Genomic DNA, 17,765 nt, shown 5'->3' on the forward strand with positions numbered 1-17,765 from the left:
CCCCCCCCCCGCAGGCCCTCGGCAATCAGTGTTGCCGCTTTTTGTAACTCCGATGACGGAGATAAACTTTGACCGTCGTCTGAAAGCAACAATCAAGCAAGAGCAAGAGTCTGAAGGGTCTGCGCTTGGTGAGTTTCTAACAGGAAAAGACGTTTTCGCGTGTCTTTGTGTGTAGAGAAGCTAGAGCTAAAGAGCTAAAGCTAGCCAGCGTATTTGTTTTGAAGCGCTGATTGGCTGAAGTACGCTGTCAGTCAAAGTCCACAGGGGGAGAGGCAGGATTTCAGTGAAACAGAGCGTTTTCTCTTCTGGGTTTCAGAATTAGCCTCAGAAAAACTTTTATTTCACACTAAATGGCTTTAATTTAGCACCAAACATAAACTATTACCATGCTAATGCCATTTCTAGGGTTTAGACTAAAAAAGCAGGATACAGGCCCTTCAAGGTTTAACTCGAAAGAGGACAATCATCTAAAGACTAAAACGTTGAGTAAGAAGTACATAAAACATGGAACTGAACAAAATCAGTTTTAGCACAAAATATCTCCAAATTGGATAATTTTCTAGAACTTTGCTTGAGTCATAATTACACAATTAAAAACCAGTGTCCTGCAAGAATTCAGATGGAAATTTATCTTTCAAAGCTTCAAGTTGTAAAAATATGGAAATTTACACCGATGTTAGTAAGTGTAGAACTACCAAGAGCAGAGACAATTCAATAGATTCCCATGTAAGGTTAAGTGGGTTATTTCCAACCTCCTGTCCAAATTAAATATCACTTCCTGACTGACTCTTCACCTCTCAATAAACAGTCCGTTAAAAAAACTCTATAGCATTGAATTGTGCAAAACAATACTTTTAACTGGCTCGATTGTTCACATTAGGTAAGACTTTCCACTCAGACAGAGACACTATATCAGATGGGGTTCACAGCAAAAAGAAAAAAACTGGTCGGAGCTGAGGAGCCAGAGAAGTCTGATAATGAGAAGAAGGAAGGAAATAAGAGAGGCAGAGGAGAGGAAGTCCTGCTGGAGGCAGATATGAAGTGAGGAGGATGTAATCTTTGTTACTCAGCCACAGTGGAGACTGTTCCTTCTTTTATGTGCACAGACGACCAACATGACATTTAAATCAAAGTAAAAAAAAAACAAAAGAAAAACCTGCTGCTGCAACAAGAAACACAAACCCACCTGAATTTGGAAAGCAGCATTTATTTACCAAAGATTCTCCAACGGAAAAGCTCAACTTAACCAGGAGAAAGACACTCGAATGCAACACAAAGAGCCACACAATGAGGCCGATTTTTAGCTCGGACCATCAGGTGAAGAAGAAACTGCACCATCAAGAAGATGATATCCAGGACTGAACTTCCTGTCTGTTTTTAAAGCACTTCCTCTAGAAAATCAACCAAACAAATCACACAAGCAACCTAAAGTACATCAAGGATGAAACACTTCACATTTGGAGGCAGATTTTCATATATACACGTTTTATTCACTAAGTTCAAAAGCAAAAAGTTACATGCAAACTAATGTGAAACACAAAGTTTCGTTACATTCTCGATTTCGTCGAAGGTCAACAAGAGGCGCTATCTGGTGGTCGTAGGAAATATCACAGAGGCATGTAGTGAAAAAGAAAAAAATAAGTTTGGCTTCTCAGTGAAGGCAACATTTAGGAGTTCTGTAACAAATAATACAGAGTGAAGTCGAACTGGAAGGTGAAGAAAGTGACGCCATCTGGAAGTCGAAGAAAATATGGCAACAGCAATGTCGGGATGCAGGAAGGATCAAAGTCTGGGTTGCAAAAAATGTTCTTTCGGATATTAAGCATACTCAGTGGCTGATACATGAAGAATAAACTTTATTGAGCACCAGGTAAATTTTACTGTCACACCTTTAGCACATGCAACTTCAAAAACCGTTTTTGTGTGTAAAAAGCTAAGGGGGTGATCATATTCAAGTTTCAAAGGGAACCTTTCTCACCAGCGCCACCTGGTGTGTTGACTGATTAGCTCCATGTGAAACAAGTCAGAACTACAAACCACAGCTATAACAACGATTAACAAAGGAGGAAGACGGCGTTCAAATATTAATCCCAGTCATAATCTGATCATTTTCTGGATATTCTGTTTGCCCTACCTTCTAGAGATGTTGAGCTAGTACGAAAAGTATAGATTTTTCCTGAAATCACTGAAAAAAATTAATTGAAGAAATAACTTTCATTATTATTTCATGAGGCACCTGTGGTCCAAATTGAAACGGACTCTAACGTTATGCTGCAGAAGAGTGGTTTAGATGTTGTGCGTCGGATATTTCCGTCAGTACAGTATTAATTTGAATCAATCACTTGTCTCTGATGCTATGACAGTGTGGCGGCGCCGTTGTCACGTGAGGCAGTTCTTTCAAGAACATGAGATCGCAGTGCGTTGTCAGCTTGTTAAGATAGAAATCAGAGATCGGTCCAGAAAGCAGTCAGAGTCCTGAGCACCATTGGTGAGGTCTGGAGTTCACAGCATTGGGTTCATTCTTCTTCCCCTCGACGTCGCTCTTGTCTCTCCTGGCGGCCGAAGCGCTCGCCCTCTCGGCCTCTCTCCTGCCGCCGGAGGCCTCGTCTGGGAGACGTTGGGCTTCCTTGCATCGTCCCTCAGGGCGCTGCGTTGCTTCGCCAGCAGCCTCTCCGCCTCCATCTTTTCCCGCACAGCTTTCTCTCTGGCGAGCCGTTGCCTCTCCAGCAGCTCTCTCTGGGCCTTCTCCCTCTCCAGCCGCTCCTTCTCCTCCTGGCAGCCATCTCTTTCTCGAATCTCGCCTTCCTGAGCCACTCTCGCTCTTTCCCTGGCAAGGCGCTCTCTCTCCATCCGTTCCGCTCTTCCTTCTCCTTTGCCGCTCTCTCCATCCTCCTTGGCGATTCGTTCCCTCTCTCTGGCTAACTTCTCTCTCTCAAGTCTTTCTCTTTCTTTGGCAATGCGTTCTCTCTCAAGTCTCTCTTTCTCCGCCTTTCTTTGGCTATTCTCTCTCTCTCCAAGCGTTCCCTTTCTTTAGCCATACGCTCCCTCTCCATCCTTTCTTTTCGGCCTTCGCTTTCGCTAGCCTCTCATTTTCGAGTCTCTCTCTTTCCTTGGCAAGGCGTTCTCTTTCTTGTCTTTCCCTCAGAAGTCTCTCCCTTTCTTTAGCAATTCGTTCCTTTTCCAGCCTCTCTTCTCTTGTCTTTCCTTCTCTGCTCTCTCCCGTGCGAGTCTTTCCCTTTTTGGCGATTCGTTCTCTCTCCAGTCTCTTTCTCTGCCCTCTCTTTGGCTATCCTCTTTTTCAAGTCCTTTCTTTAGCGATTCGTTCCCTCTCCAGCCTCTCCTTCTCGGCCCTCTCCCGTGCAAGTCCTCCCTTTCTTTGGCAATTCTTTCCCTTTCCAGTCTCTCTCTCCACTCTCTCTTTCTCCATCCGTTCTTTCTCCTGCCTCTCCTTTTCCTTGGCAACTCGTTCCCTCTCCAGTCTTTCCTTCTCCGCTCTTTCTTTAGCTATCCTTTCTCTCTCGAGGCGTTCTTTCTCCAGCCTTTCTTTTTCTGCTTTCTCTTTGGCAATCCTTTCATTCTCAAGTCTTTCCTTTTCCTTGGCGAGCCGTTCCCTCTCACCCGTTCCTTCTCAAGTCTTCTCTTTCCAATCTTTCCTTCTCTTCTTTCTCTGCTCCAGCCTCTTCCTTTCCTTCTCCTGCTGTTCCCTCTCTATCCTTTCCTTCTCTGCCTTCTCTCGTTCCAGCCGTTCCCTCTCTTCTCTGTCGGCCTTTTCTTTTGCCAGTCTTTCAAGCGCTTGTCTCTCTTTCTCTGCCTTCTCTCGGGCTATCCTTTCTTTCTCAGCTTTCTCCTGGGCTTCCTTCTCCACCCTCTCTTTTTCCATCCTCTCTCTCTGCCTTTTCTCTTTCCATCTTCTCCGTCTCCACCTTCAGTCTCTCCTCCGCCTCCTCCAGGGTCTTTGTCTTCAGCGCCCAGGCCGCCTCCCTCTGCTCCTCCTCCTCAGCGAGGAAGGCCCTGATTTCGGCCACTGCGATGCGAGCGATCCTCTTGGCCTCCATCTTCTCGTGGATCATCCTCAGCTCGTCTCGCAGGGCCGAGCGCAGCTTGGCGCCTGTGACGGGCTGCTCTGAGATTTGAGGTCGACAGTTTCAGGACGGCGTGGTGGGACCGAGCTTGTTAACAAGCCGAAACACCGCAAACAAGGGACTGTTAGAAATGCAGGGAAGGGGAGATGCTCGTGCAAAATCACACCAACGGAACCAGAAACGTGTCTCTGTGGTTCGAACTGTCTAGATGCTGACAGAGTATCTGAAAGATTCAAAAGCAGGCTGTCACGCTTTGAGTTTAGAAAACTTGTTTGGACATGAGGTGAAAGGGTCAGGCTGGAGCGGTAACTACCTGGTAGAATGCCACCGTAAGTACTTCACCGATCAATTTCACACTGATGTACTGTTTCGTAGATGGCTGCCACTGCAGTGCGTGACGGAGTATGCTTGTATGAGAAGCGGTACCTCCATTCACAAAGGACTACATACTGTAGTCTGGTGGGTGACATTACAAAATCAATACGGCACGGTCCGAAGCTTTCCGAGACGGTCCCAAACGGTTTCTGAAAATCATTCAGTCCACCAAACTGTGGCGGACTGGATGGTGTGGGGTCGTATGTGAACAGTCCCAGATCAATCCACAACAAGCAGGATTGCATTTGGTGTTTTTCCTTTTCCTACAACTGTGTAGTATCTGGTATGATTAGCTATGCATTAACACTCATGCGTGTTAGCAGTGATAAATGTTCTTTTACCTATAAGGAGCCAATTAGTGAATCTTATCATTGTGTGTTGTAGAAACAGTGATTACGTCCTAGTGTTTGATGGAATCTGTGTTTTAAAATGTTAAGGCAGACAGCCACTGACGCTCCAGTTCCACGACCAGCAGAAGACCTTGTTGTGATGTTCAGATTTGTAGATCTTCAGCTTCTCAATGGTCTTCCATTATTCTTTATAACTTCAACTACTTTGTGGTGAGTGGTTCTGATTTAACTATTTTATGATATTTTTGCATTTAAGTTTTTTTCCCCCCGTTAGATTAGGTTTTGAGTTAGACATTATTACCAAACCAGAAAAGTCATGTGATTAGAGTAAATAAGCTATTCTCGTGGGCTGAATGGTCAATGTTGGCAACATGAGTTCACATCATAGCTTTTAAACATCAAATCAATGTTAATGGAAATATTTGATTCGTGCGGTCATGAAACTCTTCAGTAGAGTTTCTGTGTAAATGAACACAGTCCAGTCAGAGTTGCTTTAAAACATGCAACTTTCAGCTTATAATACCTTGAGTTGTATTCTTTCTATCAGGAGCTTTTCCTGCAGTTTCTACTGACGCACAGAGGGAAAATCAGCTCAGTAAAGAAGCTCGACATTAACAACAGCGATCACAGACTGGTTTGGGACGATACCTTCGGGGAGTTTACCGGGTCGATCGGCCTCCACTAACGTCTCTTTTTCTGGAATAAAACATGAAGGCATTTGAAAAGGCAAACAAACCTAGCAGGCAGAGCAGACCGCAACACAAGCAAAGCTCGAGCAGATATAAAAACCAGGCGGCGGACAAAAGACACATTTATGCTCAATTCTTAGACGGCTACAGACGGGGCTTCTGCTCAACTTTTGTCTTCATTACTCAGCAATGTGTTTCGCTTTTAGGAAGCTTACTGTGCATTAAACAGCAACGCCCATGATGACCTGATGGGGCAGCGTTGAGCTGTTTTGACCGTGTGCGATCAGAGAAAGGAACGAAGAAAAAGAACGGAAACAGACTTCTTTACTGACTTACATGAGTAAAGGAAGCAGAACTGAACATTAAGTATCAGGAAAAAACTGTGATTGAAGCTCAGCTTGTGTAGAGCTGAGGTTTCCTACTCCACCATCATAGGTAGTTTTATTTCTTCTATTCAGGCAAGCAGGCTTTTTCAACATAACTTTGACAAGTTTCAACGGTTTAGGGATTCATCAGACTAGTAACTCTACAGTAATCCCACAAATACATTCGCTTTAGTGTGATTTTGAAGTCAGGTTTTCATTTCCATACGATGCAGATGTTTTCATTGATTCTGAAGGACACTCTCATGCAGGGTACCTTTAACTTTACCCCTCCTCTTCACCTCTTTCTTCTCTTCTACAAACACACACACACACACACGGACCACACACTGTCAAGTGAGGCACGCACACACACAGTGAAACAGGCGAACACACAGGTTATACAGTACCTCTCCTCAGAGCATGGCCTTTTAACTTCTTCTCATCTGAACCCACAAACAGGAAACAGAGTCACAGAAAGTTTTCTGACCACGGTTCATCACCGTTTCACTGAACACTTTATTATTCATGACTGGCACGTTGGAAAGCTGAGAATTCTTCCATCAAACAACAGACAGCACCATGTTAGAAAAGGGTTAAGAGATAAAAGGAGTTCTCAGTGGTATAATGTTATGGCTGATTGGCATAGCACTGCAGCACTATCAACTCTGTGACTGAAACGTTAATTTCATGGAAAAAGTTGTGAAGAACATTAAAGTTTAAGCTTGTTTTCACATAAAAGAAAAAAACAAATGCCTCTGTTTTCTTGGGGTCAGTGATCCACCGCTGAAGAACCGACGGCACTGAAAGCTGGAGCACAACCTCCCACCCAGCGTATGACTTCAACTCTTCTACATCAAATCTGAGGGATTTCAGAAATCTGCAGCAGATGAGCTACAAAAGGAAACCTTGAAATGGTGGAACGTGGAACAGAGAAACCAGAACGTTCGCAAGCCTGATGTGAAAAAGAGAAGCGAGCCCCTGATGTGGTTCTCAGAAAATCAAAAAGGAAGTATGAAGTATTTCACTGCAGCACAGAGCAGAGAATAATTACAGCCTGATGCGGTTTGAACCTCCAAAAGTCAACGTCACATCGCTCTGCAGCCACCATCTCTCTGTGACGTTAGTCATGATCAGTCCTGAACCTGGAATACTGAACCATGGTCCATAAATCCTGAACCAAGGACCCTGAATACTGAACCAAGAGCACAGAACTATGAACCACGAACAATCAACCCCGAACCCTGACAAGAGAGCCTTGAACCATGAATCATCAACAATGAACCCAGAATACTGAACCACAACTATAAATCCTGAACCTAGAGCCCTGAAAACTGAACCATGAGCCCAGAACCACAAGCCAGAACCATCAACTCTGACATGTGAATCCTGAAAAGACAACCCAGAACCCTGAACACTAATCCTGAACTCAGATCTATGAGCCGAGGAGCATGCACCCAGAACCCAGAACCCTGACAAGAGAACCTCGAATCAGGAATCCTGAACCATGAACCCATAACCTTGAACAGAGGACTGTGAACCCCGAAACCTCTCCTTTTCTGATCTCAGAAAAGAGAACCTTGACACCTGAACCCTAAACCAGCAAGCCTGATCGTAGAAAAGCTAACTCTGAACCCAGGACCATGAACTCATACGGATCAACCCTGAAGCCTGAACCCAGGCCCATCGATCCTGAACCCTGAACTGTGTAAAACAGTTAGAAGATCGACTGACAGAAGTTGTTATCCAGCAGATGTGGTAAGTAATAGAGTGCTTTAATATTTCAATGTCTGATTGTGCCAATTTCAACAATGAAACAGTAAAAATACACCAAATCCGATAAAAACCTTGAGCTCTTTTGGATTGTGAAGTACTACGGTAGGGTTACCTCATATATTTCATAGCTGTATGAACAACCTCTTCTACCCAGGTCAGGTCTGAGCAATAAACGTTATGGAACTGAGGAAGTATTCAGGATGAGCGAGGGATCCAGTTCTGGGTTTTTTAAGGTTTCTGATGTTAAATAAAATGGAGTCATGATGAAGAGTCATGTGTAAAAATTAAAATTTGAAATTTTAGCTTGTCTGCTTGAGTAAATTGCACAACCTCTACTTTGGAATTTTGAAGTCCTTTAAATAGCATATTTTTGAGAACTTGTACCAACATAGAGAATTTGAATCTGACCTTTCACCAGAGTGTCAGAGACAAACTTCTGTTTTTACTGAAGAACAGACACAGTTTAAAAAAAAAAAAAAAAGTATTGGTTCTTCTACTTGAGTAAAGCGTGTGAGTGAAGTGTGAGTGTGGATTTATACCATGATGAAGTTCCAACAGTGAAAAAAAGATGTTAGCGTGTTGTTTTGTGATAAAATTACACTAAGGCATGGCAAGCATTTACAGCTGAACAAATTTACATCATTTCATGTTTTAACGTGAAACAATGTGACAATATAAAGTGAAGATAAATCTGAACACTTGATTTTAATGTGAGATAAACTCATTATAGCGTAGCATATTTTTTCCCCACTACACAACACAGCACTTTTCAAAGGAAAAGTTTGTGTTTCGGCTTCTTCATTGCTGTTGTCATGCCTACTACGACCACTAGAGGTCACCCTAAACCTTCAGGCTGTACAGTAATGTCCTTCAGCTATGGGACTGATAAAAACCTTCCAGAAACTTCCAGGTTGACATCATACGTTCAGTTAAGGTAAACCCAATGGATTCTGTGGAAACCAGTCCTCCTCCTGCTCCTGTGGACCAGGAGCTCCAGTTGGTCCGGTCTGGTCCTCATTGGTCAGTCCCAGGACCGGGTGGGTCCTGCTTACTGCTGGAGCTGCTACTGGTTCTGGAGGTCTAGTATGACTCCTTTGATCTCCTTGTCAGATGAGGAGGCTGTCCCGTCCTCCTCCTCCTCCTCCTCTTCGTCCCTCTCCACCTCCTCCTCATCCTCCACCTTCTCGCCTCGCTCTACAGGCGAAGACACTACGTCATGGAGGAAGGTGAAGAAGCCATAGATCCAATCAGAGCCCTCCTCTGCTAAAATATTAAGAACCTCCTCAAGCGACTCTGCGTTGGCGCTACCGTCGCCATCTTTGGTCAGGCCTGACGGAAAGAGAGAGAGAGAGACAAAAAAAAACAAAACAAAAACAAAAAAAACAAAAAACAAAGGAGCATATGGAGGAGATGGAGGAGAGGAGGACGGGGTGGAGGAGGGCCACGAAGGAGTAAATTATAAAGGGAATGTAAAGGAAACGAAGGTCCACCAGGACAAAACGTCAGACCCAAAATAAAAGGTGATGAGATGAGAGAAGAGAGAAATCGTGAGTTCAAGATGAAGCACAGACTGAATAATTCCCTCACTTCCTGTCTCGGTTTCACAGCTTTGCTGCGAGCTACACAGCCAGAGGTCTGAGAAAGCAGGCGGACACTGAAGAGGACTGAAGACTTCCTCACGTCTTTCAACTCTTAGTCCAGCTGGACGGCTGCTGGCAGGTTATATCAGTCCCATACGAATGAAGTCATGCGAGCAAACTGCCCCACCTGAAGCTCAAAGATCCGGTCTGGACTGGCCTCTGACCTCTAGTGGTCAAAATTACTCGGCTGTAAACCACTTCAAGAGAGCGCACAGGAAAGATCAAACTGGACTTGCCGAGCAGAACTTTGGCGTCCTCCACATCGAAGTCGCCGTCTCCGTCTGCGTCGTACGCCGCCAGTTTACCTGAGGAAGGAGGAGGAGCGGGATTATCTTCACATTGGACACTGCTGGGGGGTCTGCTGAGTGAAACCTCTGGAGAACTGCCGTGGGATCATTAAAACAAACATCTGGTAACTGTTACACAATTTTAGCCTGAACCCAACTCAAACTTCTCCAAAATGAGCATGAAGTTAATCTACAACAAAGCCCCAAACTTCTAGAGACTCAAACCTTCAAACAAATCAGAACCAAAAAAACAGATCCAAACCGGCAGCCTGTGGTCTGTCCCAAACTAGCTCATGCTACTGTGAACTAATTTAAGGATAAAACTAGCTTGAATCATGAAACAAAAGTCAGTGCTAGCATGGAATTAATTTCAAGCCGAGCCTGAAACCATCCAAAGCTAACCCAAATCTAAAATCAAGCCAAAACCTGGAACAAATAAGAAAAACCATCAAACAAGGAACCTAAAGTCTAAAACCCAACCCAATAAAGGGTAGAGATCAAACTATTAGGCATTAAGCTGAAAATTTAAAAAAACTCAAGTGAAAACTGCACTGAATCAGTCTAAAAATGATCTGAAACATGCTGAGGTAAGCATAAAACTACATTAAAAGTCAGAAAGAAAACCAGTCAGAAACAGGTCCAACACTATTCTAGAATCAGGACGAGACCAGCCTGAGCTGGCATAGAAGTCAGACCGTTCCTCAGAGAGGGCTAACAAAGCAGCGCTTCTGTATTAAATTACTGATAATGAACTCTGAAGAAGTGAAAACTGACACTGAAAAGGAGGTCAGTGCTCACATGCATCTAATAACCATATCAACATTCAGCAGAAAAGACATGAAGAAACTGAATGTTGTTCAGTTTATGTGCCTTGTTTCTCATTTCAGAGCCGTTTCCACTGCAGATGAAGACATGGGAAGGTGAAGAAAGTGTTGTGAATGATATGAAGCAGCACTGCAGCATGCAGGACGCCGCACGGAACCTATAAGAATAGTAACGGAGTGAGAGGAGGAAGGATGTGGTGGCAGAAGCTGCCGCTAATTTTACTGTCTATCGAGAGTCTGAGAGCTGCTGATGAAAGAAAACGAACACTTCGCACTTGACACTGCAGAACCGCGGCATCACGCACATTTCCCTTCAGGGGTCACAACAGCCCACTTCATCTTGAGAGACCGTTAAATAGTGACATATTAACCTTTAAACTTAAGCCTGAAAGATTTTCTTTAGACAGATGATGAAAATGTTTATATTTTCACAAAATCAAACATTAATATAACAATGATCTGAATTTCAACATAAAGCTAATTTTAATGAAACATTCTGGTGCAAAGTCCATTCTGTATGCTTTTAAAAACAAATTTTCTTTGAAATTTTCATAATTTGCTTGGTGGCTTAGCTGATTTGGTTTGGAGCATATTGTGGGCCTGTTTTTGCCCACAGGCCTTATGTCTGACACCCCTGGAGAAGATTTATGCTAAAGCTAGCATCGGCGTCACAGCTTTGGAAGAACTTGAGAAGCTTCGACCTCCACACATGCTTTTAGCTTGAGGCTAGCTCCTTCACACGATGACTCAGCAGTCAGGAAGTGAGAATGCTGAGTGTTTGTTTGATGTCTCGAACATGTTGTATCAAGATGTACTGTGGAGTACAAGTCACAGCACACAGCCGAGGTTGTGGGTTTGATTCCAATCAGAAGGTTTGATAACAGTTAACCTCAAGGATCTAGTGGAATGAACCCAGAAGTAAAAACCGCTGAGTTATTTCACTTCAGATGAACTGCTGCGGTTCGGTTCATGTCAACTCGTCTTCCTGACTCTGAACTGGTTTCTCTGATGGACTAGGATGGAAAAGGATGGATGGAGTCATGGGAGAACGTGTCTGAATCTGGAGATCGTACCTTGAAGAACCTCTGAAAAGTTCATACGAAACTCCTTCGCTCTGGCTGCATGCAAAGATGACGAGGAGAGAAGAAGAAGAGGAGAAGAAGAGGAGGAGGAGGAGGAGGAGGAGGAGGAGGAAGAGGTTAACGGTGTGCAGATCACATCAACTCATCTTAAATCACACCAAACATTTGCTATAACAGTGGTGAAGGCCTCAGAGCTCTGCAGTTTGTTCTGAGAGGGTTCTCCGGTGTTCCTGCTCTCAGCAGGTTCTCCCTCTCTTAAGGCTCCTCGAGCTTCAGCAGGAGTCCAGTCCTCCTGCTACTCACCCAGCACGCTGTCGTAGTCCACCACGTCGAAGTAGAGCACGGCCACCGAGCTCCAGACGCCCAGCAGAGCCAGCCACGAACCAGGTGAACATGGAGTACTTGGCTGCTCCTCCTCCTCCTGCTGCTGCTGCTGCTGGTCTCCTCCTGCTCCTCCTCCCTCGGTCCTCCTCCCGTTCTTGCTCTCAGAGTGTGGCCTTCCCATCTGCAGGATGGAAACAGACCGAGGTTCAGATGAAATGTGAACTCAAACGGTGGATGCTACAGCTACCCTGTCCGTCCTGCTCACGCACGCTCCACCCCTCTGGGCGTTAAGGTCCATTTACACCAGGTTTCAGGAGAAAACGCATTGTTTCTTTCAGAAAAGCTTCACCTTCACATGGTGATGTTTTCAAAATGTTCAAACGGAGAGACGATGAATTGGATGCTATTATGGTAACTCTCAACTCTAAAACTATCAAGTCCAGGCCAGGACCAGGACAATCTGGACTGGAAGTCATGACAATCTGGAGGAAAACAGTTATTGTACGTATAATGAACTCTTTACGACTACTGTGTGTATGCGCAGGAGCAGCATTTCCTCAAAGTTGTGTTTTCAGAGGCTCTGAGCCTCGCTGCTGTGCAGAGGAAACCCAAAATACTACAAAAGTTTTGTGTTTTCACTTTAAAATTTCACTGGGTAAACTGGGTCATCGGGTTCTTTTTTTAAAATCCACTCATAGGGAGAACATGCAAACTCCACACAGAGCCCTGGATTCAAACTACAGACCACCGCTCTGCCTAGCGCCTCTTTAAATACCAGCAACAGAAACGTAATCTTACATAACGTAAATGTTATGTAACCTTTTAACCCTTTCTCTTCAACACTGACCCTTCAACCCTGCGAGCTTCAAACCGTTTAGCATGCTGTTAGCAAACATACAAACCAAGCGTAGCTAGCTTTAGCTGAAGCTCACCTTACTGCTGTTTTCCACACTGTGAATGGAGTCACTGCAAGACAGCGTGCTGTTAGCCAACATGCTAACACCCATTAGTGTACTGCTGGACAGAACTCTCTCTGCTCCCACTGCCATCCACAGACTGCCCATCCAAACAGAGGACAGCTTTCACTCAGCATGTTACATAGAGCCGTTTCAGACATGTCACTTACAGAGGACTAATTTTAACAAGCTGTAACCGGAGACAAGACGCAAATAAAGAAGAAGGACAAAGAAAACAGACACAATAAGATAATGTGGCTGCAGCTCAACAGGGCAAAACGACAGAGAGAGGGAGAGAGAGAGAGAGAGAGAGAGAGAGAGAGAGAGAGAGCAGCTGTTTGAGGATTGAAAGGTCTGCAGATAACAGCAGCTGCTGTGTGTGTTTGTGTCGTCTTCAACCAGAAATATCCTGCATCGGACTGTCAGGTCTGTAAACGTCCTCAAGTGTCTCTCAGATAGAAAAACTTCAGCAGGATGACTGAAGACAGAGCAGAGGAAAACAACTCCTGGAATTTGTGATGACTACCCCCACCAGGACATTAGGACCAGAAAGGCCTGTCCCGCACATCCCAGGAATCCTCCACCGAAAGAAAGATGGACACCTGGAAGATTCTGAGGTTTTAAATGATCTCTCAAAACACCAAACGTCCAACACGGGTGCTGAACTATTCTGAAACATGCTAGAAATGAGTCTGGAACATCTTAGAAGCTAGTTCAAAACCAGTCTTCAAAATATAAAGAAAGTCGGCTCAGCTCATGCTTTTATTGTGAAAACCTGGCTTTTTGAGTACATGCGACTGCCCAGCCAGACAAGGTCCCGACCTTTCTGCCAAACCGTGCCAATCCATGCCACGCCAAACTCATGAGCTCCTCCTACCCGTCTCCGTGACGACCGTCTGTCCCGCTTCCTGTTCGGGGACGCCCCCTAAAGGAGGCGGAGCAGGAGGGTGAGAGGTCGACCCGAACAGAACCGGATGGAGCTTCACCGGGCCCGAGCCTACCTGACTCCTCCTCCTGCACCTCCTCTATCAGCGGCTCCTCCTCTTCAGTGTACACCAACTCCTCTTCCTCCACCACCACCTCCTCCTCCTCTTCCTCCACCACCTCCTCCTCCACCTCCTTGGCCTGGACCTCCTCTACGGGAGGTGCCGGGACTCGAGGGGGGGAGGAGTAGGAGGCGCCGTAGTGGCGGTATCGCTGCATGAGGAGATCTTAGAGACCTCGATCAGGACGGCGTCCACTGCAGCCGCATCAATCACACACATTAAAGACACAGTTTTAGAGTTGAAGGATCGGATCTACGAATAAGTACGTCACAAATACATGCTTCTGATACAAAGTGAGTGATCTCACACAGCTGCAACCCTTCTAAAAGTTACATTCCTTGAACAGGGTTTATTTTTGGCTTAAATATTCAGAAATGAGCTTAAAAGTCAGGTGACATGTTTCTACTGCTAATACTCTTCAGAAAGACCAAACAGTCCACAGGCAGGTTTCTGATGTTAAAACCACACCGTGGGACATGTTCGAGAAGCAGAATTAAAAAATGAAAAGTTCCGATGATAAAGAAAAAGACCTAAAACGACGTAAGAACACTAATGAGAAACGTTGAGCCTGTAATACCAGGTGGACCACCTGGGGGTGCTGTGAGCGGCTGTAGTGTCCAGTCTGTCCTCAGGTCAGAAAGAGAAGGAGATGAATGGGAGAACTAGCGCTAACCAGCAGGACGAACTGGACACGACAGTGACTCTAAGAGAACAGAGGAGGAGCTGAAATCTGACGGTACCTTCAACAAACGAGTCTGGAAAGAGGCGAGAAGCCGTAGAAAATAATCCCAAAGACGACGATCCAGAGAGACAAAAAGAAAACTACAAGAGGAGAAGGAGTGTGTGGTCGGGCAGCAGAGAGACGGAGCTCCTCCTCCTCCTTCCTCCTCTTCGATTGTGGACGTCCAGAACCTGATCCACACTATTCTTAGAGCTGACAAAACCCTGCGAGCGCCGTGTGGCGGTGTCAGATGCCACAGAGGACAGAATAGCCCTCCACATAACCTTGACACATTTTTTTGTTTTTTTTTTTTGCTCGGGCATATCTGTGGGCCACCTCAGCTGTGGGACAGGTCACCTGCATTAAAGGGGCAGAGTGGGACAGACACGGACAGCCGCCATACTCCAGACAATCCCCACACATCTGTGAGCAGAGTGTTAGCTTAGCAGGAGATGGAAGGAAAACTGGAGTTTAAAAGGACATGGTCGGGACTTTTTCCCAGCATGCACTACAGACCGGTGTTCTCGAGAAATGTTGAGAACTTCCCAACAAAGATAAACTGTGACTGATGTGTCCAAAACCAAACAGTAAATGGACCCGACTTATACAACGCTTTAGCACCAGAGCCCAAAGAGCTTTAATCTCTCTCTCTCTCACACACACACACACACACACACACCGGTGGAGGTGTCCGCCATGCATGGAGCTCAGTCCATCAACTGGGAGCAGTTTGGTGTTCAGTGTCTTGCTCAAAGACACTTCCAACATGTGGACAGGAGGGACATGGAGAATCGAACCAACAACCTGACTGCGAGAAAACCACTCTACCAACTGAAACACAGTGTCCAACGAAGTCTCAAATATGTCCAAAACCAGTCAACAACTTGACATTGTTGCAAAAGTTATGGTGAAATATGGCTGGAATTTTTAAAATTAATCTAAGATGAAGACAATGTCCAAGACTGGTTAACAAATACACCAGAGAGCAGTCTAATGTGTGTAAATCCAGTCTGAAATTAAAGTAGCTACTCTGAAATGTAAAATGAGTCAGAAACAGCTCTCTCCCAAACACACACAAACTCATAATGAAAGCAGGCCAGATGTGAGCTGTATTTCTTTCTCTTTTCCTCTGACAACATTAAAACCACATATTGATTACTGGATGGAATCATTGACTGATTTAGTTTTAATTAATAGGACAAAAAATTGATAGAATGTTTTTCCTTGTGGAATGTTTCCAATCTCAATTACTTTAAAAATCTTTAAAATGCAAATTTTGCCAAAGTATCTTTACATACTGTTGGAACATGACATATATCTCTGTAATTAATAAGCCAACTTTTAACATGTTTTGATTAAGTTGATCAATCACTGACTACTATGGGTGTCTGAGATAAACAGGGAGGATAACATCAGGCCTTGTAACAGTTAAATGACCAGAAGAAAAATGCTGAATTATAACAATAAATGTAATCAAACACGAAATGATAAACCTGTAGCAAAGTTACCAGCTAGTTAGCTCCTGTTAGCTTTAGCTTAGCATCATTCTCAGGGCCACTGCCAGCTAACAGCTGGATGACAAACTTAGAAATCAGACAGAGATGTAAATTCATCGGTTTAACTCTAATCGACCAGCTTAAGTCGGTTACTATAAAGACATTTCGACAAATAGCTCAAAAAATGCAAATGTTCCGTAGTTTTCTTGCGTCGCGAGATCGCCAACCAAACTCCATGAACTATTCTGCTATTTTAGTGTGATAACCGTCAATCGTCACATTAACATCATTTAAAGCAATAGTTGCCACATTGAAGTGAAGACGTAGTTAAAGATTCATAGATCGGCGAGAGTAAAAAGCTTGAAAAATACACATTTGTTAAGATTTTCGGGTTGAATGTTGGGCAACATCGCTTCTTGGTGCTCAGAGAGAGTCTCTGGAAGACCGTGGGAACGTCGAGCTAGCCAACCGGAAAGCTTTATTGTGTAAAGTGTTATCAAGAAGACCTGACATCCGTATAGCACAATAAGGTTCACACATCCAGAACACGCACTCTGTGCGATTGATATCATCGGATCATTAACCCACTTGTAAGACTACTTAAAACTCTGAAAATGGAACGGGATTCTGAATGGTGCTCGGAGAGAGGCGCGTCCCGAGCTCAGAGAATCCAGAACAGAAAGGGGCACTGACCTTTTTTGGAATGGGTTTTAGTGTTTCTCCTTTGCGTCATTGTGTTGTAAGCTCCTCGGTGTTATTTTTCCAGGTAAGAAGCTTTCAGGTAACGAGATAATTCACTCGTAATTTCCCACAATAACAGTGAGAAGCTGGGAGATGAAAAAAAAATCACGTCTTCTCCTGGATACCAGCAAAGCCGAAGTCCATGGTAACCGTGATGGGTGACACGTTCCTCCAATCAGAGTAGCTCAATCAGGATATGGGCGGGGTTAGAGGCGGGCTCTAGTGGGTTTACACCAATAGGATTCCAGGACAGCTTCCCGGTGTGGTCCCTGTCTTTGGAGGAGCGCAAACACGTGGCAGAAGAAAAGAGGAGGTTTAAACTTTTGGGCGGAGAAAAGACAAAAAACAACAATTCAAATATTTACATTGAATTTACCTGGATGTGTTTACAAGTTAACCCAAAGAACAGTGGTTTAAAGGTCAGCGTTCACCTTTATGTCACTTAATTCTCATCTCTTTTGCATTTTGTGGCTGTTCTTGCAGATTTCCATCTGTAGATGATGAATTCAGATCAATTCGATACTATTTCACATCTTTTTGCTCCCGTTTGCTATTGATGAGGTTGTTCATTGGTTTTGCGTCCATTTTCATCCCCTGTTTGCTCTTTTGTGTCTTTTTGCAGACATTTCACATGTGTGCTGCAGTTGCATCGTTTTATATTTCTTTTTGTTTGTGTTCCTCTTTTGCCTCATTATGGAAACTGAAATAATAATTTCTGGAAACTGAACAATTTTGCAACTCTGAAATGATTTAAAAAAAATAATTTTGACCTACTTTACCCTCTTTTAGTGATAATTATTAAGAATATATTTTCATTTGTCTCTCTGTGGAAGATTTGGCATTTTCTGTTCCATATTTGACGTCTGTTTTTAATTTAAAATGTTACTGCCATTTTTTTTAACGTGTGCCATTTCCCCCCCACACAGTCAAAATGTCTTCTCGTGGACTTTGTTGACCATTTTATTTTTATTATTTATTTCAGCATTTTGTGTCCAATACTTGCATCCCTACCTG

The 17,765-nt window shown here is 44.2% G+C and overlaps 1 pseudogene; it reads right to left on the minus strand.

Annotated features, from left to right (window-relative positions):
• The window catches only part of LOC115394695 (aspartyl/asparaginyl beta-hydroxylase-like), a 17,224-nt pseudogene extending 5,362 nt beyond the window's left edge, over positions 1 to 11,862 (minus strand).
• Positions 11,863 to 17,765: the final 5,903 nt, after the last annotated feature.

The sequence above is a fragment of the Salarias fasciatus genome, chromosome 9 (assembly GCF_902148845.1).
Source record: "Salarias fasciatus chromosome 9, fSalaFa1.1, whole genome shotgun sequence".
NCBI classification, from domain to species: domain Eukaryota; kingdom Metazoa; phylum Chordata; class Actinopteri; order Blenniiformes; family Blenniidae; genus Salarias; species Salarias fasciatus.